Source organism: Jaculus jaculus, chromosome 14 (genome assembly GCF_020740685.1).
Source record: "Jaculus jaculus isolate mJacJac1 chromosome 14, mJacJac1.mat.Y.cur, whole genome shotgun sequence".
NCBI lineage: Eukaryota > Metazoa > Chordata > Mammalia > Rodentia > Dipodidae > Jaculus > Jaculus jaculus.
In genome coordinates, this window is record NC_059115.1 from 40,950,693 (window position 1) to 40,978,487 (window position 27,795).

At 36.2% G+C, this 27,795-nt stretch overlaps 1 protein-coding gene across 9 annotated transcripts in view; it reads right to left on the bottom strand.

Annotated features, from left to right (window-relative positions):
* Cntn4 (contactin 4) overlaps window positions 1-27,795 on the bottom strand; it is a 1,052,004-nt gene that overhangs the window by 668,899 nt on the left and 355,310 nt on the right. The window lies entirely within an intron of this gene.

A 27,795-nucleotide genomic window follows, 5' to 3' on the forward strand; every position in this document is an offset into this window, starting at 1 on the left:
ATATTATGTAGTATGGTACATGCAGGAAAGAGAAGGTCATTGAATTTTAAACATAGTTTTACATTTTGTAAATGGCCATGGGCAGTGTGAAGTCGGCTTTTTGGATTACCTGTTTGGAGACCCAGTGAGAATAAATATTCTGTTTATTCTGTACCATTATGGACTGGGGGGGGGGCTTTTTGATATTATGGCTCAGCTAAAAGACCTTGGCTTATGGGGATGTTTCAACATCATTAGGACTGATTAAAGCTAAGGAAACTTTTAAAGTTGGACTTCATTGCATCTTACATCATGTATGGTTATCAGTTTATGGGTGCCAGGGGTAGAATGTGGTGGTTTGATTTAGGTGTCCCAAATTAAGTTAGGTGATTTGAATGCTAGGTTCCCAGCCTATGGTAATTTGTGAAATAAATCTACCTGAAGTCAGTGTACTTTTGCAGGTGGGCTTATGGGTATTACAGAAAGGCAAAAGGCTATGAAGAATTACCTGGTCTATTCTATTAAATTTTATCTTTAAAAAATGAGTAAGTTTATGTCTCAATATTTCTATAAATGGGTGTACAGAGGAAAAAATAAGTGAACACACTCAGCTATGACCACTGATAAAGGATAGATGAACCCTTATCAGAAAACAAAATGTTTTATCATACTTCATGTTCTTATTACTCTCACTCATTTTTTTTTCTTTACTTGAATAGTTCTAAACTGAAAATTAGAGTATTAGAAGTAATTGCCAATTTAAGAGGTAAAGAACTAAGTAGATTGTTATGATTTGGAGCATTGTGATACTTTAGTAATGGCAAGGTGTTTTCCAATTTAGTTAAAATAATACAATTTAACCAACTTATCTCTATGTGTGGGGAATTATCACAGTAAAGAGAAGGTAGTGGGCTAATGCCAGTCTCCTTTCTGTTGGTGGCTTCTCTATTCTTCATAGTTGTGTGATGTCCTCAGTCACAGTGATGAACTATGATTGAACTAGTTCAGTTATACCTGTTTTCTATCTCTTAATCAGATAGGTTTATGCTTTGACTCAAGAAAGCTAGCAACAACCATGAGAGCTGGGAGATGCTCCTACCCAAGGGATCTTAAGGAAGATCTTAGAAGAGTGGAAGGACTCTAGAGAGATCTTGTTTCTTTATAACATGCCAGGAAAAATAGAGAGCCCAATAATGACTCTTTATGACATGACACCCAGGTTATGGAAACAGCCTTGAGATCATGCACTATAAAATCTAAACATATGAAGCTGGACATGGTGGCACATTCCTTCAATCCCAGCAATCGGTAGGCAGAGGTAGGCAGATTGCCGAAAGTTCGAGGCCACCCTGAGATTATGTATTGAATTCCAAGTCAGCCTGAGCTACAGTGAGACCCAACCTCGAAAAAACAAAAAGAAAATCAAAACAAACAAAAAAACTAAACACATGCATCTTTAAAAAGTAAAGGCCAATAGATGTCCCTCAACAGATGAGTGGATAATGAAGATGTGGCACATTTATACAATGGAGTTCTACTCAGCAGTAAAGAAAAATGAAGTTATGAAATTTGCAGAAAAATGGATGGACCTGGAAAGTATTATACTAAGTGAGGTAACCCAGGCCCAGAAAGCCAAACGCCACATGTTCTCTCTCATATGTGGATCCTAACTACAGATGATTGGGCTTCTGCGTGAGAATGAAAATACTTAGTAGCAGAGGCCAGTAAGTTAAAAAGGAGACATAAAGGGAAGAGAAAGGAAGGGAGGAGGGTACTTAATAGGTTGATATTTTATATATGTAAGTACAATGTTTGTGATGGGGAGGTAATATGATGGAGAATGGAATTTCAAAGGGGAAAGCGTGGGGGGTGGGGAGGGAGGGAATTACCATGGGATTTTTTTAATAATCATGGAAAATGCTAATAAAAACATTTAAAAAAAAAGTAAAGGCCAAAATACCCATAACATCAGAAATGAAAAGAACAAATTGAGATGATTACTTCTACTCAGAAAAACTAAGACCAACCTAACCTTCTTTAATCCAGTAAGAACAATGTGTTGTTTAAAGCAGATCTTCTGCTGACTATAGATTGCAGCAGACATAGTCTTTCTTGATACCATTCACAAGGATCAACTCCCCAACTCTTCATGTTTTATATGACATATCTTTCATTCCTTAAAGGACTGATTAGTGCCTTGTTCTGAGAAAGTGATTCTCTTATATGCTTGTGGCTATCCTTCTATATAACTTAGCCCCCAAATATACCAATAAGTTACAAAATGGAACATTCAGATCCAGATGATACTAGAAACTCCATGAAACAATTTGTGAATTTTCAGCATAGACTTCACTGACAACTAAAATATAGCAATCCTGGATTTCAGTAACTTTTTGTTTTATCGTTTTAAATTATTTATTTATTGACAATTCTATACATGTATATAAATCTACTTGATCTCACTCCATTACCCTTTCTTAGAAGTCACATTGCAACATTTCTTCCCAGTAGATCCTGCTTCCATTTTCATGTCTTTAGTACATTGTGACCCACTGAGTTTAATTAGTGTTGCTTTTGTGAGCATGTGTGGGGAAGCATTTAATGCAGCATGGACAACTTATCAGTAGCTACAGCCTTGAAGAATCACTGCCTGCCATATATTTCTAAAGCAAGAGCAGGCCTCATGAGCCCCTTCCCTATCCATGATAGAATACTGATAAGCACAATGATGTATAAGTTATTTTCATTTTTTGATTATTTTCTGATAAAGTTAAAATATAAAAATTATCACAAGGGGTTAAATATTTAACATTTTTTAAAAATTACATACTGATTCTTTTTTAATTAAAAAAAAAGTTTGTACTCATATAATTCCTTTCTCCCATAACAGTTTAGGTGAGGGTCTTCTTCAGTGAGGTTATTGTATTCATTGTAGGGACTAATAGGCCTTAGTCAATCTGTGGGGTTGGGGACAATGCCTCAGGGCATTCCCACCCACTCTGATGTTCATGTCCTGTCTCCTCTTCTGCAATTTTCTCTCTGATTGAGTATAGAGATATCTGTAGCATCTGGATCTCTGGAAGCAGGTTGAGTGACCACAGTGTCTTTCACCATCTCCATGGAACTGGTTTTCAGGCTTGCCATGAAATCAGTATTCATGTCACTGCATCCTCTTCAGTAATTTCTGGGCCTGGGCAGATGAATGGAGTTGACTCATCACGTGGTAGACAGTTGGACATCTACTCTTTATGTATTGCTGTATGCTGGCTGTCCCCAGTTTACTCCACCCTCTGCTCTGTGTGAGCATGCTCAGGGATGGAGCCTATTTATATAACTCTCATGCTCTAAAATGTGACTCAGCTTGAAAGACACAGGATGAGTAATGGGAAATATCTCTGAACTAGTAATTGGGAGAGAATAGCCCTGGACTTGACTTTGTTCCCAGATCATTGTGGATTGCAATTGCTCAGCTATAAAATTTGGATAATCATATGCACTTCAACCAATTATTTTGAAAAGTATAATGAGTAACAAGAATGGGCAAATTGCAAATGAAGAGCATAATTTGCTTCAGTGGTCACAATGTCAGCACATGTGTTGAATAACCAGGACACTGCAAGGCTATGTTCTGATATATATCTCTCAGTTCTACTCTTGATTTTTATGGACTATTTTGTTATACTCTATTCTCTGCCTATATCTAAGAGGGTTGTTTATTAAATAACTACTAATAAGATATTACTTAGTAATATTATAGTATACTTAGAGGTTACTTATTATTTTAATAATAACTGCATTTGGTATTTACTCTATAATGAGCATTTATCAGTTAACCATTCTACAGGAATATGATAATATATTATTTTACATTGTGATCACAAAGATATTATCACTATGTACCCTGAGGAAAATGACATCCAGTAATATTCACATTGGAAACCATTTCTTGTTACTGTCATGTTAAAATGTACCTCACATATATAATTCAATTTTTCTCTGACCTAACTAAAAATATGTTGGAGATGATTTGGAAATGGAGTTGTAACTATCCAAGGGCAAATGTAATTAACATTCACCATTTTCCAGTTCTTGCACCTAGAGGCCAAATTACAGGAAAGGCTTATAGCAAATCTAGCTGGAAACTAAATTTAGAATTTGGAAAGTAAATGCATTAGAAAAACTATGCCAATTTAATAATCTTATCAATATTCATATTCTTGGTATTGTGGGAGACATAGCCTGACCACATTTTTTCTTCCAAAAATAACATCAGCATATAACTCAATGGAAAAATATGTATTAGTGTTACTTTAAAATATTATAAATAAGGCAAGAATGGCATCTATTCCATATGTGAATACTAAATTTAGAAAAGTAACTGAGAGCTATAGCAGCTGGAAATACAGAAAAACATAAGCAAGGGATGAACATTAAAGACTTCTAAAATGTGTGGGCACATGTGCACATGCATGCATGCGCACACACACACACATCTCAACTTTCTCCCTGTCTGAACATAACAACTGGAATGAAAACAGATATCCCTTCTTATAATTAAATTTCTTTACATGTAAGTGCTATTTGTGCACTTAACATGTTAATTTTGGTAGAGTATTGATTAAACATTAATATAATTTTATCAGAACATATATGTATATGATTCAGCTATATTATGTATACAATAACCAAAGTACATCTGTTCTCCTCTCCATATGACAGACACAGTTAGAACAGGAAATGCCAAAATCATTGCTGAGAGATGCCATAGTAACTAGCATCTTTCTATTACACTAGCAAACACAATCTTAAATTGAAAAAAAAAAATCATTCCAATCTTTCTAAAAATGGACCATAAATTATTTTATTCTGAATTCCCAGTCTCATAATTTCATGCTTTGCAAGGCTCCAATCTTATCACTCTATAAAACTGTTACAGTTATTTCTAAAAGATACAAATATGATCTGAGAAGAGGAGCAGACTCTTATTTTTATCCCAATTTAACCATAATTTAGTCCTAAATAATAACAATGGGTGAGCAGAATGTGTTGGGTATATTTGTATCAACATCTCAAAGTGAAACTCTTGTAATTAATTATGAAACCTTACTATTTCAACAGATCCATGTGTATTAATATGGCTCCTATTTTAAATATTCTTATTTTTATTTATTTATTTGACAGAGAAAAATGGAGGGAGGAAGGGAGGAAGAGAGAATGAGAATGTCCATGGGCATGCCAGGGCCTCCAGCCACTGCAAATGTACTCCATGTGCATATGCCCCCTTATACATCTGCCTTATGTGGGTCCTGGGGAATCGAATGAGGGTCCTCTGGCTTTGCAGACAAATGCCTTAACTGTTAAGCCATCCCTCCAGCTCCTGACTCCTATTTTAGATGATCAGGATATGCCTGCAATAATTGTTTGAATTAGATTATTGAAGTCATCCTATGCTCCAATGGCTTGAAATAATTCTGGTTTATTGTATTGGCATGAATTACTAGGTGTCTCCAATAGATGGCTAGCTAATATTCAACACACTTGATGCATTTTACTCTACCCAAACTGTAATCAGAAGGAATGTAATAAGTGATTTTAAGTAGAAACACTGAACTCTCCAAACCTTACAATTATGAATTATAAAGTCAGCTGAAGGAGAAATATTCTATATCAAAATGTAATATCCATTATGTAGGACATCAGGTCAGAAAAGGATCATGTGATCCAATGTAGACACTCTCAAGATTTGAAAATTAAAGAAATAACAGTTTTAAAGCATATTAATTTTTATTTAAGAAACCAAAGTAAGCACCATACACATTTTTATTCAGATATTGGATAAAACAAAAACAAGGAAACAAACTAACAGTGCCATGTATTTTTCTAAACTGAAGGACAGTCAGCTTCCATTGTTGCCTGCCTCACTGAAGTCTTCATTGAAAATCATGTCCATTGGTCAATAACAATAATCAAATCTCAAATTTTCCTTGATATTGGAACATATATAGTTCTCAGATATAATCAACATGTCACATAATATAATGTCTATTTGCAAAATATATTGAACACAATATTTAATTTTCTAAGACTAAAATTCACTGGGATTTAGTATATTCACATAATTTGTGCAAACATTACCATAATCCAGATTAAGTACTTTCAGTCATTTTCTGTACAGAAATTCTGGTGCATTATGTATTTCATAGATTTTTTTTTTTTTTAGGAGCATAAGAAGAAATGCTCACAAACTGCTTCAGATCCAACTTAACAAGGCAGTAGTATTGTTTGATCTTTCATTTACTATAATAAAATGCACATGGCTGGGTATTTCTGAAAAAAATAATTTTGTAAAGCTTAGTTTTCATTTGCATTTCATCAGCTTTGGTAAACATATTATGGCAAATGATACGAGACAGGGATATATCAAATAAGGAGAGGAAAATTTAGAGAGAGAGAGAGAGAAAGGGAGGGAGAGAGAACAAAAAGAGTAAGAGAGAAAGGAGAGTCCTCATAAAACATAGTAATGTCGACCACTCCAAGGCCATGTTTTTCAATTACTTTCTATTTTTGAGAAGGATGTAGAATTCCCCAAATGCACCATATTTTTTTCCTCCTACCTCTGCCTCCCGAGTGCTGGGATTCAATGGTGTATGCAACCACGGCCGACTTCCCTTTTTTTAATATTTTATTTATGTATTTATTTATTTGAGAGAGAAAAAGAGGCAGAGAGGAGAGAGAGAGAATGGGCACAACAAGGCCTCCAGCCACTGCAAACAAATGCCAGACACATGCAACCCTTTGCAAATGCACCATTTTAATTGGCCACTAGGTGATTGAGAACTATACCATATTTTGCTTGACTATTTTTCCTTACTTTTCACCTTTCTTCCCCTTTATGAACCCATGCAGCACTCCTCCCATTCACCATTGACAGCACTTTTATTTCCTAAACTTTTGTTAAAGTTATCCTGAGTGATGAAAGAAGCAATGGCTTGAAACAAGTTAGAGATATAAAAATATAGTCTTAAAACAAACTCAAAACAGTAGTTCACAATGCCACATTCCCGACAGTACTACTTAGAAATAAACGGTCAAAGAAAAAATTGAATTCCCTTGCTTGCCAAGCTGACCAAAGTAGAAGAGGTCATATATATTGAATGATTTTTTTTCCCTGCATGTGTGAGGCTTGGTATAATTCACATGTAATGTACTGCTTAAGGGGCTCAGACAAGTGAAAAACTTTCTGACTTCTTGAATATCTCACAAAAGAAACTTGGAAAGAAGCAAGTATAAAAATTAGTAACCACCCCATATTTTTCCAATGACTTGTGGTTTGAAAACTGAAATATGCAGAAGAAAATATATATCCAGATCATTAGAACATGCCACAGACTATGTTTAATCACAATTTCCCTTCTTTCTCACTTCTAGTACATTTTAATATGTCACTAACATTTATATTTCATTTCCCTTAGACCATAAGCTATGAGAAACTCAAGTGCACACTATTTTTTGTTGCTCTTGACCAAAAACACATTTGCTGACATAAGAAATGAAACACTAAGATCTTAGACAAGAAGGTAAAACACTTAGCTTTACATCTCAGATGGTATGATAGTCAAGCCATTAAGTCAAAGCTCACCTAAAATGACTGAGGCAAAGGCAAAATGACATGTAGGTCACAGTGAAAGTTCAAGATTGCTTACTGAAATGATTGATTATAAGCTTCTTTATGGCTTCATGTACAAGATACAGTCATCTCTTCAGCCCTCAGCTATGAACTTTTAAAGGCTGTGAAGCCTAAGGACCCAGGTTCAACTCCCCAGAACCCACATAAGCCAGATGCATATACAAGGTCACCCATGTATACAATGTGATGCACATGTCTGGAGTTCGATTGCAGTGGCTGGAGGTCCTGGCTTGCCAATCCTTCTCTTCTCTTCTTTCCTTCCTTCCTTCCTTCCTTCCTTTCTTTCTTTCTTTCTTTCTTTGTTTCTTTCTTTCTGTCTGTCTGTCTGTCTGTCTGTCTGTCTGTCTGTCTTTCTTTCTTTCTGTCTTTCTTTCTCTCTCATATAAAAATTTGATAAATTTACTTTTATTTTTGACAATAATTTTTTAAAATATCATAATACTTTTACATGTTTAAAATATAAACAAGAAAGGTTACTAACACAGGGTTACTGCATAGACTTTAAAGGGAAACTATTAACATAATAATATCAAATATTTGAGCATTAAAAATATTTTTATCCTGCTAGAGATGGCTTAATGATTAAGGTGCTTGACTGCAAAGCCTAAGGATTCCTGTTTGAATCCTCCAGATCCCACATATAGCTAGATGCAACAGTGACACAAGCATGCGATGCCAACCAGGCCCACAAGGGGGCATGCACATCTGGAGTCGTTCACAGCAGCTGAAAGGCTCTGGCATGCTCATTCTCTCTCTCTCTCTCTCTCTCTCTCTCTCTCTCTCTCTCTCTCTCTCTCTCTCTCATACACACACACACACACACACAAATGCTTTTTATGTATTCTCTTTTGATAAACCAAACATTTTTTACCAGGCTAATTGTGGTTTTGAGTACAAAACTAATTAATAAAATTAATTAATAAAAATTAAATTAAATTTAAAAAAGAGGTATGAACTGTGAACTTGGCTGAGTGTTCAAGGAATGTCCTGTTCTTCAAAGTTTTCTTTATTACCTCCTGGATTAACAAATTGGTACCCTACCTGGTACTGTGGTGTACAATAAATGCAGGAAAGAGAGGGTCATTGAGTTTTTGACACAGTTTTGTGTTTTGGAAACAGCTATGGGCAGTGTGAAGTAGGTTTGCTGGATGCCTACATGGAGACCCAATGGAGCTGTGAGGATGAATTGTGGCTTGCAGTGAAGACCCAGTGGAGATACCAGCCTCACGAGTTGGCTGCCAAGGAGAGCTGAAGTTGAGAAGTGACATCTTTCCTCAAAGTTACACATCTTATCTGTGGCCAATTCACAATTCATAATTGTTTATATTGCATTCGTCATGCTGGCTTACAGACCACCTTAATAAGAAACAGTTCTGGTCTACTATTCTATGCTACCCTGTGCTCATCTGTCTCTATGTATCTTCCACGGTTTAGCCACATTCACCTAATAATATCCATCATACCTTTTACCTTGCATAAATGAACATTAACATTTGCCTAAAAATGGTATTCTCTGAAATTGTTGTAAATAATACCACAAGTCCAAGGAGGCATTGGATTTTAATTGTGTGAGGTATGTCTCAATTATCAATTTTGCATACTTATTTCTTTTGTGGACTCAAAAAAAGCTACTGCATACTGGAGACACTAAAACTTTTAAATGAAAAAGAAGGGAGAGCAAGAGGCTCAAGAGGCAGACAGTCTTGTACTTGACTGACTGGATGAAAATGAACCACTTAAAACCTTGGTAAAATTTATATGAAGATTTCCTTATGCTTGAACATGTGTCCCCACCTCTTCATGTAACAGATATGCTAGACATAGGCCCAGTTTTGATTAGCAAGATTCCAAATATAAGAGTCAGTGCTGAAGTTTGTTTTGGGTGAAACTCATGGATAATTACACTTTGAAACTCTTGTGAGAAATTTATAATGTAGGTATGATAATATTTTTATTGCTCTATTTATTGTTGTACAAACTTGCTGTCCAAACTGTAATTGAGCTGTATTAGTGATAAAAAGCATACTAAATCTACAAAACACAATTGTTTTAATACAAAGAAAATTCCTGAAATATTACATGTCTTCTTTTTCAAAGTAACATGTTGCTCTCCTCCCTCCCTCCCTCCCTCCCTCCCTCCCTCCCTCCCTCCCTCTCTCTCTCTCTCTCTCTCTTTCTCTCTCTCTCTCTTTCTTTCTAAATAACAGTGTGGCCACTTTTCTCTACTGAAGCTAAAATCATAAGCAGTCATCCAAGTGTCATTTTTATTATTCACTCCAACTGACATTCTTTCATCCTTAATGTAAACATGGCAACCTGTGCATATAATGTAGTGATTGATAAGCCTCATTGATCTTTCTAGTAAAATGCTAGTTTCAAGACTATGAGATACCTATTAAAAGGTAATATTCTGACCCAGAGCTATAGTCATAAAGAAAGACACATTAAATGAAGCATGTTGAGTGGATCCAACTCTGTTGTGTTTTTTAAAAAATGGAAAGGTATACTATGCCTCTTCCATGATCATGCTGGTGGCATGAAGCCAGTACACTGAGGTACTAGAACAAGATGGCATGCTATAGTGAATAATTCTTTGTTGTAGGAGGCAGTTCTTTTACTTATGATATTACACATCATCCCAGCCCCCTAGCTCCTAGAATAAAACCAAAGCATTGCAAATGCCCTGGGAAGGGCCAGGGGAGGAAAAACCCTTTGCTTTGAGAATTTTGGAGCTCAAAGTCTGACTATATAGACTGCATGAATTGGAGTCCTACCTGCTTGACTGTTGAGCTACATATCAGTAAACAAATCAGTTTCAGAATTCCTCCATTGGTTGATTAGTAAAATGGGATAATTCAAAGGTGTTGTGATGAAGCAAATGAACTAACTTAAAAAAAATAGGTGAGTGGCTGGCATGAATTAAATACTATGAAAAATTTCTGCATTACTTATTTAAAAAAAGATAGAACATTTGATTTATTGTCTCTATGATATGCATTCAGTTCACTGCAAACACCTTTGACTAGGATTCATCAACAAAGTAGGGAGTCAATCAAATGTTTATGTTTGTGCTTTAATTTGTAGTCCTCAAGTGCTCACACTCTGGAATCAGACCATCTGGGTGAGTCCTGGGACCAATTACTAGTTGACAGGCCTTGAACATATAAGTGAACTTGCTTAAGCACTATGGTTTGAATCTATAAAACCGGAGTAATAAAAACAAAATTCTACAAGGGTACTGAATAAGTTAGTGGAGATGATATAAATACTTTATAGAGTACTTCATAATAGTATACCACAACATGTAAGTTTTTGTTCTTACATTTATAGCATTTACGATAAAAGTATTTGTAAATGCTATGGGAATTGAGTCATTTCATAGTGCAAAATGAGCTGGAGAGATGCTTAGTGGTTAAGGAGCTTGCCTATAGACCAAAGAACCCAGGTTTGATTCCACAGGACCCCCGTAAGCCAGATATACAAGGAGGCACATGCATCTAGAGTTCACTTGCAGTAGTGGGATGTCCTAATATGCTCATTCTCTCTCTCTCTCTCTTCCTTTCTCAATAAAGCTACTAAATAAAGAGACATAAAACATTTAAAAATAGTAGAAAACCTAGGCTGATGAAATTGTCACCTTTTATATTTTTATAGCACAGAGTGCATATAAAGGTTATTTTAAATATGACCCTCAGGTCTTTACTGAATATGACTGTGGTGGCTTGATTCAGGTTTCCTCCATAAATTTAGGTATTCTGAATGCTAGTCTCCCTAGCTAATGGAAATTGGAAATAAAAACCTCCTGGAAACAGTGTATTGTTGGGGGCAGGTTTATGTGTATCATAGCCAGTTTCCCCTGCCAGTGTTTGGCACACTTTCCTGTTCCTGTTGTCCACTTGATATTGGGCAGGGAGTGATGTCCACCCTCTGTTCATGACATCATTTCCCCCTACCTTCATGGAGCTTCCTCTCAAGTCTGTAAGCCAAAGTAAACATTTTTATTTTTTCCCACAAGCTTCCCTTGTTTGGGTGATTTCTACCGGCAATATGAACCTGACTGCAACAATGACCAAGGTGGCCTAGGCTCCATTTTCATAGAGCATGTAGATAAGCCAAGTATGTCACCACCTGGAACAGAGGTGCCCTAGGCCAGACAAAGATATTCCCTAGTTAGGATCATCAGCAACCAGAGACCTCAGGTTAATGCTAACCTTTCTTCACAGTAGGAGACTACATGAACAATGCTCTTCTTCCCATATACTGACACATTTCTAGTGACTAACTCTGTGGTAAACACACAGTAGTTACTCCAAAAATACTTCCTGACTCATACGTTCAGGGTCACTGTTCCTATGCCTTCTAGAATTTCTTGTAAAAATGTTAAACACGTATAACAGTATCATTACTGGAAGAAATTTCGCCTTCAGGTTTTTGGGAGGACAGTGTTTCTCTGAAGCACATTAGTTTATTTAGAGTCATGATAGATTATTTTTCCCCAAATTTAGACAAAGCAATCATATTCCTCTGTGTAGTATTTTAAGAAAATGGATAAAATGGGTTATGGTAGTCATGGACATCAGAGGACACAGGTGAAGTGCAGGTGTTGCCTGAAACTCCATAATATTTGAGCCACAAAACGGTTGAAGTCAGAGCCATATGTGAGACTTCACTGGTGGTATCACACTTTCATGGAAGCATACATTAATTATAAATAAATGTTTTAGCTTTGAAGAACAAAAGTGTTTGACTCTATGGGCTCAAAGTGGGATTTTTCAAAATCAAAATAGTCAAAATAAATCACAAAATTACTTTTGGCACAAAGTCTCTTGAAAAATGTTTTTTAAAAAAATTGAGCAGTAGTAATAGAGTCAGTGTTGAGCTGGGAATTCCAGTAAATACGATCTGAAGTAACTTTGTTGACAAATTACTTATCAGGTAGAAAATCCAGAGGATTTCTTTGTCAGAGTGACATACAAGAAAAAGTGGAAGACCTTTAGCTCTGTATCTGCCACCATGGAGAAGTGTTAGAAAGAAACATGTCCTTAACTCAAGCCAGAGATTGATAACCCAATCTGTTGCCTCCCATGCACCGTCTCTGACTACTAAATAATACCTCTTTCAGGTACTATGTTAAGAGATTATGAAGCAATATCAGAGTCTGGCAGAAGAGACTAAAGTAATATAATAATGATGACTTCCTCAACTGAGGGCAAAAAGAGACCAAATAAGCTATTTATCTGTTAGGCTTGGCTTAGAAACTGAAGTAATATTAGAGAAATCAAATCATCTCCTTAAAGTCATTGGCTATCCCCAGAAAGGACAAGAACCCAGTTGGCCTTTGGAAACTACTAGAGTGCTTAATAGACTTGAAAGCATTTTTTAGAGTTTTGCTCTGTCTTTAGTACTATCTCTAGAAGGGATAGTATTTTGTCCGTTTACCATTCTGAACATATGCATTACAGAAAGAACTTTAGAGGATAAGACTAAGTTGAAAAATCCTGATTTTTCCATATAAGAATTTTGTAAAGAAAAAAATATTTTAAAAGAGTACACGAAAGTTTATCATTTAATTTTAATTATAAGATAATTTGCTTGGAATATGTTTTGTTTTAGAAAGGAAAGGCACATGGAATAACATGAAAATGTACATGTCACGTGATGGTTAGGCGTACCAGTAAGTTTCCTATATTCAAGTTTGCTTGTCTGTCTTGTTGGAACACCATGCTGGTATCTGGATAACTCTAAACCAATATTTCCTTTTAAAAATTATGAACCTTTTAAAAATCAGATAGGAGAAGAACTGTTGAAAAGTAAAGTAGTGCATTCAAGCCTTCCTCAAAACACTCTTCATCTATATGCTTCCTGATGAGTGGGTTGACATCACTTTTATCAAGATGGGGGAGATCATCATTTAGAAATCTGCTGAGAAAGAGTTTTATTTGTCTTAGGTTTTAAGTATATATACTTTTCATGACCACAGGGTATCCATTTACCAAGCCTTAAATGTATAAGAGAAATCTAATGCTAGTATTTAGCATCAGCTAAGAATGCATCACACACATGCACACACACACACACACACACACACACACACACACACACATCCATGTAAAGGGTTGTACACAGAACAGGCTATTGGAGAGGAAGAATTATGCAGCTGAATGCTAAAAAGAAAGATCCAATGTCACATAAGCCACTACAACAAAGACACTGTGATTAGGAAGTCTTGATAGGTAAACCAATACCCTATGGTATAGTCACAAGTCTAGAAATTTATCTGCAGTTTCGATGTATTACTTGCATTTTTTGCCATCATGAAATTCATTTAAAAGGAAGCCAAGAAGAATCTATACTTATATAAAATATTCTCAAGAAAACAAAACAGTTGTTTAATTTGATTTTATGTCAAATAAAAAAATAACAAATTAGCATGGGCACTGACTTGGGATGGGTGGGAAGTGAATTCCTGCAAAGTTTGTAAATAAATGCCATATTTTATCCAATATGCTAATCTCAAAATATTGCTACATATATATAAGAAGGATTAATTATATGATGTGTAATTAATACCTTTTTATATTTCTTAGCTATGGATTTTGATTTTTAACATTAAGAATTTATTAAACAAACTTATTTAGTTTGACTTATAGGCTGCTTGACACAAAAAAGATATGTACCCCAGGGTTAGGTAAACACGTTTAATTTTTTTTGAAATACATATTGCTTTTTGTTTAAATGTTACTTGCATTTGCATAAAAATAGACTTGAGGGCTGGACAGATGGTTTAGCGATTCAGGCACCTATCTGCAAAGTCTAAGGAGCCAGGTTCAATTCTCCAGGTCCCACATAAGCCAGATGCACATAGTGGCACATGTGTCTGGAATTCATTTGCAGTGGCTAGAGGCCCTAGCATTCCCATTCTCACTGTCTGTCAATCTGTCTCACTCAGTCGCTAATAAATAAATAAAAATAAATAAATGTTAAAAATAGATGAATATACATTTACCAATGAAAGTTAATATTAACTTACATTGCTATAAAATTAGACTCATGTAACATTATATATTTGGTTTAATTCAAAAAGTATGATGAGATTAAAAATGTGGTTAAAATTATTAATGTAGGTACAACCCAGATAATAAATTATATTAAATAAAAGAATACAAAGTTCAGGGAAGGTGAGGACTGGGAAACCTACATGTTTTCAAAGCTCAAGTTAAATTTTCAGAGTGCCACTCAATCCAATTCATATCTATATGAACAAAACTATAAACTTATTTCCAAGGAAAAGCAAGTGGGAAATGTTTCGTTTGGGCAGGAATCTTTGAAGCTTACTTCTAAATGAAGTTTAACATGGCCAAAGGACAAGTATTTTGTACATTCCCAACAGTAGAAAATAGTAAACAGAATGAGTTTAAGACTTGGAATCTTAACTTGGGAGAAGGCATACATCTAAAATAGCTAAAAGAAAGCCTTAGGAAAGAAATGAGACTCCTTGAAAGTATTGTCTGAACTTATCTGAAACATGCATTTAGAAATAATCATAACTTCTTTTCAAAATAAATTCATAAAGATAAAATTATGTAAAGCTTTGTTTGAATATTTATTGTTGTTAAAGTTTAGAGAGATTCCTTCAAGAGAAGGAAAGGAGGAGACTGTATAGTGTGCTGCTGCCCATGCAAAGGCAGGAGGGAGTAAAGCCCACCTAGAGACCCAAAATTGAGGTCATTCATAGATTCTGAATGGGGGCCCAGTGAACAAACCACAATGCCAGGATCAGGTTTAATCGCCCAGGAATCTAAATTCTAGGAAAGGAAAACTCCTGCCTTGGGAGGGACTCACTGTTTATGGAAAAACAGATCTAGAAAACTATGTTCAACAAGAGATAGGGAGGACCCAGATACTTCCCAGGTATCTAGCTGAGTGGAGACTGAAGGAACTGTTTTTACTTTCAGGCCCAGTCACCCTAACTGCCCCCAATACCCCATTGAAGAAGCAGCCCTCACTGTCCTTAGAGAATTTGGGTGATGGCCGATCTGGGTGTGGCAATTGGGAACCCGAGGGTCTATTTAGGAGATCTCTAAAGTGCATTAGTATTGTGTGGGAAAGCACTGGGGGAAATGATGAGCAAGGAGTATAGGGGAAGTAGGCACACAGCAAAGGAACTATAGACTTCCAGGCTTTGAAGATGATGGAAGGGACCCAGGTAGATGGAGTTACATTTTCCCAGGGAAAGGGAAATAGGTGGCATTAAGGAGAGGCAGTTACACAGGAAGGCCCATAGAAGAAAGAGGGGTCTTAATCCTGTCAGCTAGAGATAAAACAAATGGCAACTATATAACATCACACATTCACCCTGATGTCTGCAGCAGAGCTGTAATTACTCAGGTGCCCATGGAGTTTGGGCCTGGCCCCTTCAGGATGCTCACCCAGGTGAGCTGACTGCTGGATTCAGCCCCACACCCATGATAAAAAGCCTGGCTACTTAAGGCTTTTCCCCTCTTTTCCAGCTCCTGGGCTGTTCACTTCCTAGTGCTGGAGTTTTTTTTTTTTTTTTTTTTTTTTGCCACCTGTGAGTGATGTGTTGTTGCCTTATGTTTAAAGCTTCTTTTGTATTCTTTTTCTTTTTTTTTTTCCCATGGAATTTTACATGGGCCCTTATATCATGTGGATGTGGTCAAACCTTACCCTTTGGTTCCTGAACTACACTGAATAAAATATAATAATTTACTAAAATAATTCTTCTCAGTATTTTTTTTAATTTTAATTATTTGGTACATCAGGCATGAACTTAACTTTTGTTTGGGGTTTGTTTGAACACAAAAAATCAAAGACCTGTCTGTCCAGGACCATCTAAGTGTGAGCTGGCTGTAAGCAATAGGACATAAAGTTAAATAGCACCTAACTACACAAGGCCCTTAAATTGAGAGTTTAATGTTAGCAGAAATTATAGGCATCATTCTCTTTCAAGATGAAGATCCAGAAGTCCATTTCTAAATCTGCTCACTGAATGGCATTGGTGGTGTCTGGTATGATCTATACCTGCTGTTGTAGACCTTGTAAAAGCAGATGAGACAGGATCAGTATTGATAATGGCATAGATGTCACCCTGACACAGAAACAATCCAGAAAGGTAGTGGAGATGCCAAGAGGGTTTTAATTCAAAACTTTGTGGTATGTGTGCATGTGTGTATTCATATGTGTATGGATGTATGGGTATGTGCAGGTGTTGGTGCACATCTGAGTTTGTATGAGGAGACACTGTCTTCCTCGATTGTTACCCAACTATTTTTTGTAACCTGATTCCTCACTACACTATGAGCTCACTGAATTGGCTCCATTCTCTGTGCAGTGAGCCTCAGGGATTCTTCTGCCTGCTTCTGCAGGGCTTGGATTACAGAGATACACAACCATACTCAACTTTTATGTGGCTCTGGGCATCTAAACTAAGGTCCTAATTCTTATATGGTGATCATGTCACCAACGGAGCCATCTCCATATCTGTTTGGATTTATTGAGGTTATATTTACTATAACTTCACTTAATATTTTGATATCATCCAAGTTTGTTCTAACAATGCTCTGGGCTGTGAATGTTGGTACTTGGTTCTTGTTTTTTTATATATATATATATATTTTGCTACTAAGGTAAAAAAAAATAAACAATTAAAAATGAAGATGTAAGTTCATTGCCAATATAAACAATCTGTAATGATAATAATGGCAACGATAGCTTTAAAAATAATTCCTGGGGGCTGGAGAGATGGCTTAGTGGTTAAGTGCTTTCCTGTGATGCGTAGGGACCCTGGAGACTAGAGTCCTCAGGACCCATGTTAGCCAGATGCACAAGGGGGCACATGCATCTGGAGTTCGTTTGCAGTGGCTGGAGGCCCTGGCATGCCCATTCTCTCTCTGCCCCCCCCCATTCCTCTTTCTCTCTATCACTCTCAAATAAATAAATAGAAATAATTTTTTTAAAAAGTTCCTGGAACATTGCATCCAATGTAGAATTCAGACAAGATAGTTTCAAATATAGAGCCTGAAGTTTACAGAATGCAAGAAAAGAGAACTCAAAAGCCGGGCGTGGTGGCGCACGCCTTTAATCCCAGCACTTGGGAGGCAGAGGTAGGAGGATCACCGTGAGTTCGAGGCCACCCTGAGACTCCATAGTGAATTCCAGGTCAGCCTGAGCTAGAGTGAGACCCTACCTCGAAAAACCAAAAAAAAAAAAAAAAAAAAAAAAAAAAAGAACTCAGTATAGACTCAGAAATATAGTTGTGTGGGTTTAAATACCAGATTCACTGATGCATCATCCAATACAAGGCTCACTAAACTCTTAAAATTAGCCTTTATCTTCATTAAATAGGGGCAATAAATGTAACCAATTCATGCACTTCTGAGAATTTAAAAATGTTCCTACAAATAATTCACAAATGCATTGATTAACCTGAAATACTCAAAATATGTACCCTTTAAAAACTGAAAATAATCACATAAAAATATTTGTATATTAATAGTCCCAATAGTGCTATTCACAACTGCAAAACAATGTAGTCTACCCAAGAGGTATTAGGGTATAAACAAGATGTGGATATTATAATAAATGTACACGCACACACACAAACATATACACACACATATATGTATAAATATATATATATATATACATACATACATATATATATATGTATATATATATATATATATATATATTTGTAAAAAATGAATATTGAGACATTCTACAATGTAGATGATCCTTAAAACTATCATGCCAAGAGAAAGAAGCCAAACAAAACAATTCTATGATTCAAATTCTATGAAATAAGGATAGGCAACCTAAAGAGGTAGAAAACAGATTGGTGGTTGCTAAGATTGGAAATGGGCTATGAGGAGAGATGGGGAATAACTTTAATGAATACGAGGCTGTTCAAATGATGGAAATATTTTAAAACTAGATGAGGTGGAATAGGTGGAAAAGATGATAAGATCAAAATAAAGAGACTAACAGATAGAGGGAGGGGAGATGATGGAAAATAGATTTGTTAAGGGGAAATGAGGGAGCAGAGGAAATTATCAGGGTTTAATATATGTAAGTATGAAATTTGTCAATAAAAAAAGAATGCCAAAACAAGATGAGAACTTTGTGTTAGTAAAACTGTGAAGAAAGTGAATTTGTGTTTTTTCATCTAACTTCTCTTTCTGTCCTTCAGAGATGGGGGGTACATTTTTCTCAGGCCTCTCACTGTATCCAGGCATATTGGCAGTAGGGAAAGTTTACAATTCAGTCCATTTCTCAGTTCTTTCTGTTTTTAACTGTGCAGGGTCAGGGAGTTAGCCAATTCCTCTTTAGTTCAATTGACACATAAAGCAGAGGTGACATATGCCTATCTAACCAGTCTATTTTGTGGATAAGTTATATACTATATTGGCTGGGGTATATCTAATTGGTAGAGTACCTGTATTCTATCCTGTGCATCAAAAACACACATGAATGCACACAGTACTTAACATGTCCTCCACATACCAGATACAAACATAATCCAAGCTTAATAAATCTTTGGACTGCTTCTCTCTCTGATTTTAAGGGCATGAGAGGAGAGAAGAGCTTGTTTTGAAAAGCAAAACGATTCTTTGCTTAAAAGTCAATTCCATAAATCTTTGTACCAGCAGCCATCATACTGAACTTGGTCGGGCTCTACCTATAGCAGTGCATACGATATTTCACTCTTGGCCTAAAAGGATTACCTTCTCAAAGAACTGTTCGAAGAAGGAAGATAAACAGACACACCTAGCTAAGCATACACTTTACTGAAACTCTGGGTTTAATTTTTCACACCTTCTGGACGCTCTTACTCCATCACTGATAGAACGGCTAAACTTTAACAGCAGAAAAGTCTTCCTTATGACCCATTGCCACAGCAGTTACAGAGATTACTGAAGTGATTTCTGGTGATGGATAGTAAAGCATAGCAGCAAAGATGTCTCCCCCGAAGAGAAAACCAGGCAAAGAAGCCAGAGCCCACTTTCTCTTGTACCGCCTCTCTTCCCTGTGCTATATTTTCACCACTTCAGCCACTAATACTGTCCTCTCTAGATAATGATCATTTGGAAGTCTGACATTCACCCAGAGTGCTTTTAACAGTTCATTACACTTGTTGTCCCAGCCGTTACAACAATCGATAATCCCAAATGAAGAGTAATGGTTATTATAAAGCCAAGTACAGGGTGATGAGCCTTCCTTGCTGATATTAAATTTGCCTATCCCTTCCAGCATGTGTGCCTGCCACCCACTGTTCTTTCTGTTTTCAGCTGCTGGCTTTTCCTGGAAGCACTCACAAGTCCACTGCCTTCATGTGAGCCACTGACGTTTCCTCTGCTGAGCAATCCACAGATGATAAGCTTTCCACACATTATTTTTTCTGGCATTCTTTCTGTTTCAAATGACTATGACAATGGAAGGGAACCTGATTTTCATTAATATTTCTTTTTGCTAATAATCAACGATGATGTCTTTCTTCCTTCATACTGCATAAGCATATGATGCCTCTTAATTACTCATTACTTGTCACCCTCCTGAATCTAGCACCTGCATTTTAATCTCATTGCCAGATAATGTGGTCACAAAACCTTTACAAAATGCTCAACCAGCCAGGTATTCAGCCCTTCAGTCATCAAATATTTACTGAGTATTGAATTAATTTGAAGGTTAAGATGAAAGGTGAAATCATGAATGGGGATTTGAAATTAGGAAAAAAAAAATATGACTTTGAATTCTGGTCATTGTCTTGCGTTGGAACAACAAGGAAGTTAGCTGGTTTGGGCTTCAAGTTTCTAGCTTTTAACAATAAGGTCAATTACAATTACCCTCCCATAATGATGTAGGATTCTACACACACACACACACACACACACACACACACACACACACGTCATATACAAATAATTAAGTTCAATAATTTTCATATTTATTCCATGAATATATGGTCTTTCTTCTCTAAATAAATGTCTTGCTTTTTTCCAAATAACCTGTAGATTTTCATTGGAATTTCATTAATTTAGATTCATACTATCTATAGGTCTCAAGTCAAATCATCTTAGCTATTTTCATTTTTCAAATGAAGTATAATTCAACTTATTGATGGTAGTTTGTGCTATTTTATAAGCCAATTCTCAAGTTTGATGTGCTTGCTTCTTTTCTACTTTCAAACACTAAGATACAATCAAGTATGCTGATAAATTTTTAGGATTCATAACACTAAGAATTTTTTTTGTTTTACTTGCTAATATTAAAATTAAAATAGATTAATTCAGCAACAAGGTTATGAACTCTGTCTGCGAAAATGCTATGATTAATAATATGACAGTATACAACTGAGCTCCAGCTTGTCAGTGTGATAGTGGACTGGCATACACTTTGCATCACTCCTTAATTTATCTCATCTCATGATTAATCTTGCCAGTTTGAATTGATTATGAATCACCAGGGAAACACACCTCCAGGTGTCTGTATAAATGTACATCCAGAAAGGTTTAACTGAAGAGGGAAGACCCTGTGGGGAGCTTTAACCCATGTGCTGGGGTCCCAAAATGAATAGACAGGAGAAAGGAAGATGAAAAAACAGTGTTTTTCTCTTTGTACTCAGACTGCAGTGGGACCAGCTAGCTGCTTTATACTCCTGCTACCATGTCTTCCCTCCCATGGTGGATGGCATCACTTAACCTATAAAGTTTTTACTTTATACTCCTCCTTCCTTGTCAGGTATTTATTCACAGAATGGGAAAAGATAACTAATACATATACCTGTTTTGAAAAAAATAAAAGGCTTGTGTCTTTAGACATGCTTTATAAGCATTAATGAATAATAATAACTATATTTGCCTTTTGACGTTTTATTTTTCTTTTTATCTTTTGAACTTAGTGGCATATAAATGAGCATTTATTCACAAAATACTTTCAATGAATATGTTTGGAATTTATTTGAAAGTTCATTGTAAGTAAAAAAAAAAAAATCAAATTGAAAAGTTCCAGCTATATTTTTGATTCTATAACTTGATGACTCTAACTTCATTGGCTTGTTTTTCTAGTTGAGCTAATCATATAATTACAAATTAGTGAATTATTTTATGCAAGAACATTATTCCTCAAATTAGGTCACTGTCATTTATCATTACCATTTCTTTTCAAACCATATCAAATCTTACAATCTAGTAACACCTGACTCACTGTATATCATTTATTTCACCCAGGTGAACATTGCAAACAAGTGAAAACACCTAATCAGGAAAAATAATTAAAGATCCATCATAATGTACAGGCATGAAGATTTTCAATGATCAAGACCTGAAAAGCAACAGAAAATGCTACTACTGAGAGTTCTCAGAGAAAAAGGGAGTACCTTTATTTGGGGTCATGGCTGTTTGAGAAGCTGGGACTCTATAGTGTATTTTCCTGCTACTGTGTCATGTTTAATGTGATCTTTGGATGTTTGCTTAGGGATGGATTTTTTATCTAGTCCCTTTGATTTCTCCCCTCCAGTAAGTGCATGAACAGAAGCAATAGCTTGTAAAGGAAGATAAACGTATCTCATGATGATAATACCAATTCAATGAAACAGAGGACTAAGAGTGTGGATGCACGTAGGCTTCAGTAACTTTGCTTACACTCCCCTCGTACTATTAACTAAATAAAGTGTATAGCAAGCATGCAGTGTAATTACAGATCAAGAGATATTGGTACTTTGTAATTAGTAGACTCGAATCATGCTGGACTAAGTCCCTTCCCAAGCAGAATTCTCCTCTAAACCCACCAGAAGGCATATAAGGACAGAACTGTGATAGTGGAGGATGGCTTTAAAAAGACTTACTGAATTCATAAGAGGCATGCACTAGGCAAGTCATATTTGTTCCCCTGAAGTAACTAATTTCTTATATTGCTGGTGCAGACATGTGATCCTTTGACCATCCTGATAATCAGGCTTGCAAAGAAAGAAGCTCAGGCCAAGGATAGGACCACGGAAAGAAAAGTGACCATGCTGGATGAAACAGTCATAAATGAATCTGCAACACAGTCATTATTCCTATGCTCTCTACTCAGTGTTAAGTCTTCAAGTTAATGCAAGAGTAGTATTTTCCCTCTGTTTCTTCAAATTTCTCCTAATCATATATGTAACAATTAGTCCATCTCAAAATAAGTATTTGAATGAAAACAGAGAATGCCACCCGGAATAAATTGCATCTCTCTTTGTTAAAAATTTGTTTTATGTAAAATAGATTTAATTACTGTTGTTTTTGGCTTCTGAGGAAAAGAGATGAGTTGAGTAATATATATAAACATATCCAGCATATTATGGTAGTACATCTGAAAAATATGTTGAACAGATTTTTCTATTAGTTGCAAAGTTTGACAGCTTGGGAAAGCGTATTACATATATGGCCAATGTGTAGTAATTGAGGGAGAGCCACAATGGGACACTGCATCAGAAAAAAGTACAGAAAAAATATGTACTCTAATGTAAACACTTTGCATCAAAATAATTACTTTAAAATGACTGATAGAATAAATAATGCATGTGCTAACAAATAATTGTAAAAACTAACATTAGTGAAAGTAGAAATGAATATGTGTATCTTTGATGAGTTAATAAATATAAGTAAAACTACTAAAAGTAGATACATGCAATCTTGTATAAAATAATACAGATTTCAGCCTTATATTTAAAGATCCACAAATCCAAACAGTTTTAATATGTGAAATACTTCATTTGTGGTTATTTGAAACCATAATGAAAATAAAACGGAGCTTGCTGCCCTAGATTGTATAATCCCACAAAAGACATTAACAGAAGCTCTAAAAATCTAATTAAATTTTGGAGTGCTACTAATGTCGCCATAAGGCCTGTGTAAGCTATTATCTACATTAATAAAAATTAAATTCAGACTGCTCCCATATCTGGATAATGACTTACCTGGTTTCAAGGTCACTTGTATTTCCTTACTTAAGGATAATACTCCCCTAGTCTCATAAATAAAATTGATTAATCATGAAGCAGAAAATCAAATATTCTCTTTGCTGTCTCTTCTTCTTTTACGTGTAGAGCAGTAAGCCAGCTGTCTCTCGTTCTAGAGGGCAAAACGTCCAGTGCTTAGCTTTTCTCCATCCTACCCCCTTATTATAAGAGAGAGAGCTCTGTAATCAGTGCCTTGGATTTTCCTCCTTCAGCTGTTTGGAGGGGGGTTAGTTATGGCAGCCTAGTGGGCAGCACAGAAAGTATTTTGCTCTTCTCCAGGCCCACTTATTTATGTTGTATGTTGGTTCTCACTTTTCCCTGTAACTGTTTTGATCAAGTCAGGCTGATTGTTTATGGGGACAAGTTATCTACAAGTCAAAGAGGGGGCCTTTATGTTGAGTCAAATCTACTAGTCCTGTTTCAGCAAAGGACCTGCACTTTGGAAGTAATGCAGAGTCCATTCAAAAACTTTAAGTGGCAGTTAACACCTTGGTCCCCATTCCGCAGCTTGCAAGACTAGACTGGAAAAACCATGTCAATGAATAACATCCCATCTCCAAGGAATCCTACTCTCAATGACCACAGTCACTGTTTTACCTATTGGTCTATATACTGTGTAATATTCAGAACCTACATGCTCTGAACAATTTAAGCAACATACAAATGCTTCTCCTCTTCTTTCTTCCAGCTCTTATATACAAACCTGACTAGAATCCTGACATATAAAGAAAATATACTTAAAAGTGACTCTTAGAGCAAATGACTGTGTAAAAAAAAAATTCTGTTCTAAAAGTTCAGTGACTTTTTTTTTTCATTCATTTTCTGTCTATTTAACAACATATACTAATCTATTCTTACCTTTGAACATTATCTGGGATTTTAGTTATTTTTTTCTCTACCTGCTTGATTACCAAATTCTTTTTTTAATTATTTATTTGAGAGCATGAGAAAGATATATAGAGAGTATGGGCATGCCAGGGCCTCCAAATGATCTCCAGATGCATGTGCCACCTTGTGCATTTGGCTTACGTGGGTACTGGATAATTGAACCAGCGTCCTTTGGCTTTGTAGGCAAATGCCTTAACCACTAAGCCATCCCTCCATCCCTTAATTCCCAAATTCTTTTTAACAGATGCATACCATAGACACTCCTTCCAAAAGGTTTATCAAACCGTTTGATATTTTTCTAAATGAAAAAAATACCCTCACTGTGGCTAACTTTATTTGCAAAATACCATACATTTTTAGTGGATACAAGTTTGGGGGCATGGAGGTATGTATGCAGTCAAAAAAACTCAAGGCAAAAGGCAATTACACCCCAATTTTTCCTTGTGTTTATTTTTTTCTAAGGATATTTAGCAGGATTTGTGTCCTTGTAACACAATTTTAATTGCACAGTACATTACTGTAAAGTGCAGATACTGTGTTATACAGGGAATTATGGGAAACTTTCTATCATGATTAACTGAAATTCCCAATGTATTGGACAACGACTCCCCATTACACCCTCCCCTCAGTCTTTGGAAACTGATTATAGTCTCAGCTTCAAAGAATTTAACTTCTTGGATAGTTTGTATAGATGGAATCATGTATTTGTCTTTTTTGTATGTATTACTGCATTTAACATAATGCTCTTCAGGTTCATACATGTTGACCCAAAAGGTAGGGCACCCATTTAAGGCTGAATAGTGTTCTAGTTTATGAATATAGTTGCAAGATATTGAACTGACATATGACCCAGCACACAGCTTGTGATGTATATCCAAAATAATTGAAATCATGATCTGGAAGAAATAACTGTACCTGCATATCTATTACAACATTACTCATAAGTTGTTTATAAATTTACATCAATAAATGGTCTTCCTCTTCTTGGTAAGTGAAATTATATTTCAAATACAAATAATAATCATTTTCCCAATTGAAAAAGATATCCTCATCACATTAGTGTGGGAAAAATGCAAAATTTTCAGTTATATTTCCCTCCATCTTCATGTAATATAAGGTAACATGTGTTCTCCCTAAACTGTGAACTTTTGTTTAGAAGTAAATATTAGAATGATAAAAACAGTAACATGAGTTTGATACTTAAAGTAAAAACATTTTGAGCTATAAATCAGCCTTGCATAGTTTAATGTCAATGATAAAATATTACCACCTTTTCACATATACCCCATTTTTTCTCCTGGTGCCTTTCTCAGCATTCTCCCTTCATCTGCATGTCAAACACAAATTAGATTTGATTATTCTCAGCTAACACATGAGGGTATCTGGGATGCTGGACGATTAGAACAGACTTACGAAGGAAGTAATATAAGCCCTGCCTTGTCAAACTCAGCAAACAGTGATACTTATGAAAGGGAAAAAAATAGCAGACCTTCCACAAATATGGTAAATAGGAAATTGTGGGGGTGTATTTTCTCCATGTCCATTAAGGGACCCAGGATTCACAGGTGTGCAATAAAAGGGGGCTTTTAATTAAGAAGTTTTGACATATGTGCCAAGTAAGTCAGTGTGTTATAAACTGGCCAAACATCCAGAGCCCCTTTACCAGGCTCCATCAATTTTTGAGGAGAAAGAGGGCAGTTTTCAAGTCTATCTGATTTGAATGTCTGTAACATGCAAGTGGAAAGCTGTGTCAGTGTATACTTCTACCTCCCTATTGATGCAACAGTAGAGAATGGAGTTCCAGTGACCCCACCTGAGTTGAAGATAGTCACTCGTTGAATGCCACACCCTAGTTCATGGTTCTCTAATTACCTAGACATTGATTAATACCCCTTCCTGAACATCACTGTATTATGTACCTCTCACTTAAGACCGATTCCTTCATGAGGGCCTGAGATTGGTTCTCCCTTAACACTTGGCTGTGCTGTTTGCTATGAGCTTGGTATTCTCCTGTGAGTTTGGATATGTCATTTATTTCTGAGCTCAGGAGTAGTGTTCGTCTTGTGCAAATTAAGTTGCTTTCTTTTCCTGGTTATTCCTTCCTACCCATCCATGTACTCATTTTATAATCCATGATCTACACAAATAAAAGCAGTTAGATGAGTGGGTAGTTATGAGAGTGATCTTTCCTTGGGATAGCAAGCTATACTCACCTTGGCTGTCTCTTGACTGTCACAGAGAAGTGTTTCCTCAGCCAGCCCTTTCTATTTCTAAAGATGTATTTAGCCCCGTCATTTCCAGAGCAGAAAGTGATAAGAGCTTAACCCTTGAGATGCTGATAGTATTCAGTAAAACATATGCTGAAGGGACTCATGTACTATCAAACTTAAGCAAACTCAGAATGCATTTATGTATAGCAGGAGGTGCTTTACACTTTTTGAGACAAGCTCTTAATCAGATTCTAAATTCAGTTCAAGGAGTGAGGGTGAAGTTATGAATGAGTGGCAGGATAATGTAGTCAAAGATGAGATTTTACTGAATTTCATTGAATGGAAATAGAGAGAGAATAAGAAAATAATTGGTGTGAATAAAGCCAGCCCTTTAAGAAAGACACCAGTGAAATGGGACAGTGACAAAATCCCCTAAAACTCTGGAGGCTACAGAAGTGAAAACAGATTCTACATTCAAGTCGCATTAACATCATACTTGTTTATCTTTGCACTGCTGTCACATGGTTCATGCTAACACATGCACTACAATCTGGTTGGGTCTCCTCTTACAAATAGGACCATGCCACAGCAGGAATGACCTTTCTCTCTAAGAAGAGAAAACACATAGGTGAAGAGATGTTCCACGGCGGGGGGTGGGGCGGGTCTCCTGATCCCCTGCTAATGTAAACCTTTCCTATGCTTGCCTCACCTTCCCAGGACAGTTTGAGATTCATATCCACAAGCAGGGTTAGTAGACTAGAGAAACTGCGATTTAAGAACCTAACCAAAATCAGAAGAGAAACATCAGTTATCACTCACTCATTCTTCTATCCATTCAGTCGTGGACAGCTTGCTGAGTTTGCCTATCTGGTAGTGAATCTTCTGGGTGTAGCAGGAGACAGAGAGAGAGAAAAAATGATGGCAGACTGTCTGTCATCAGGCAGCATGAAGAAACAATGTGGGCTGCCACATTTAGCACAAAGCCTTAAACCAGTATCAAGTGTGTCCCTGAGCAACAGTGGAAG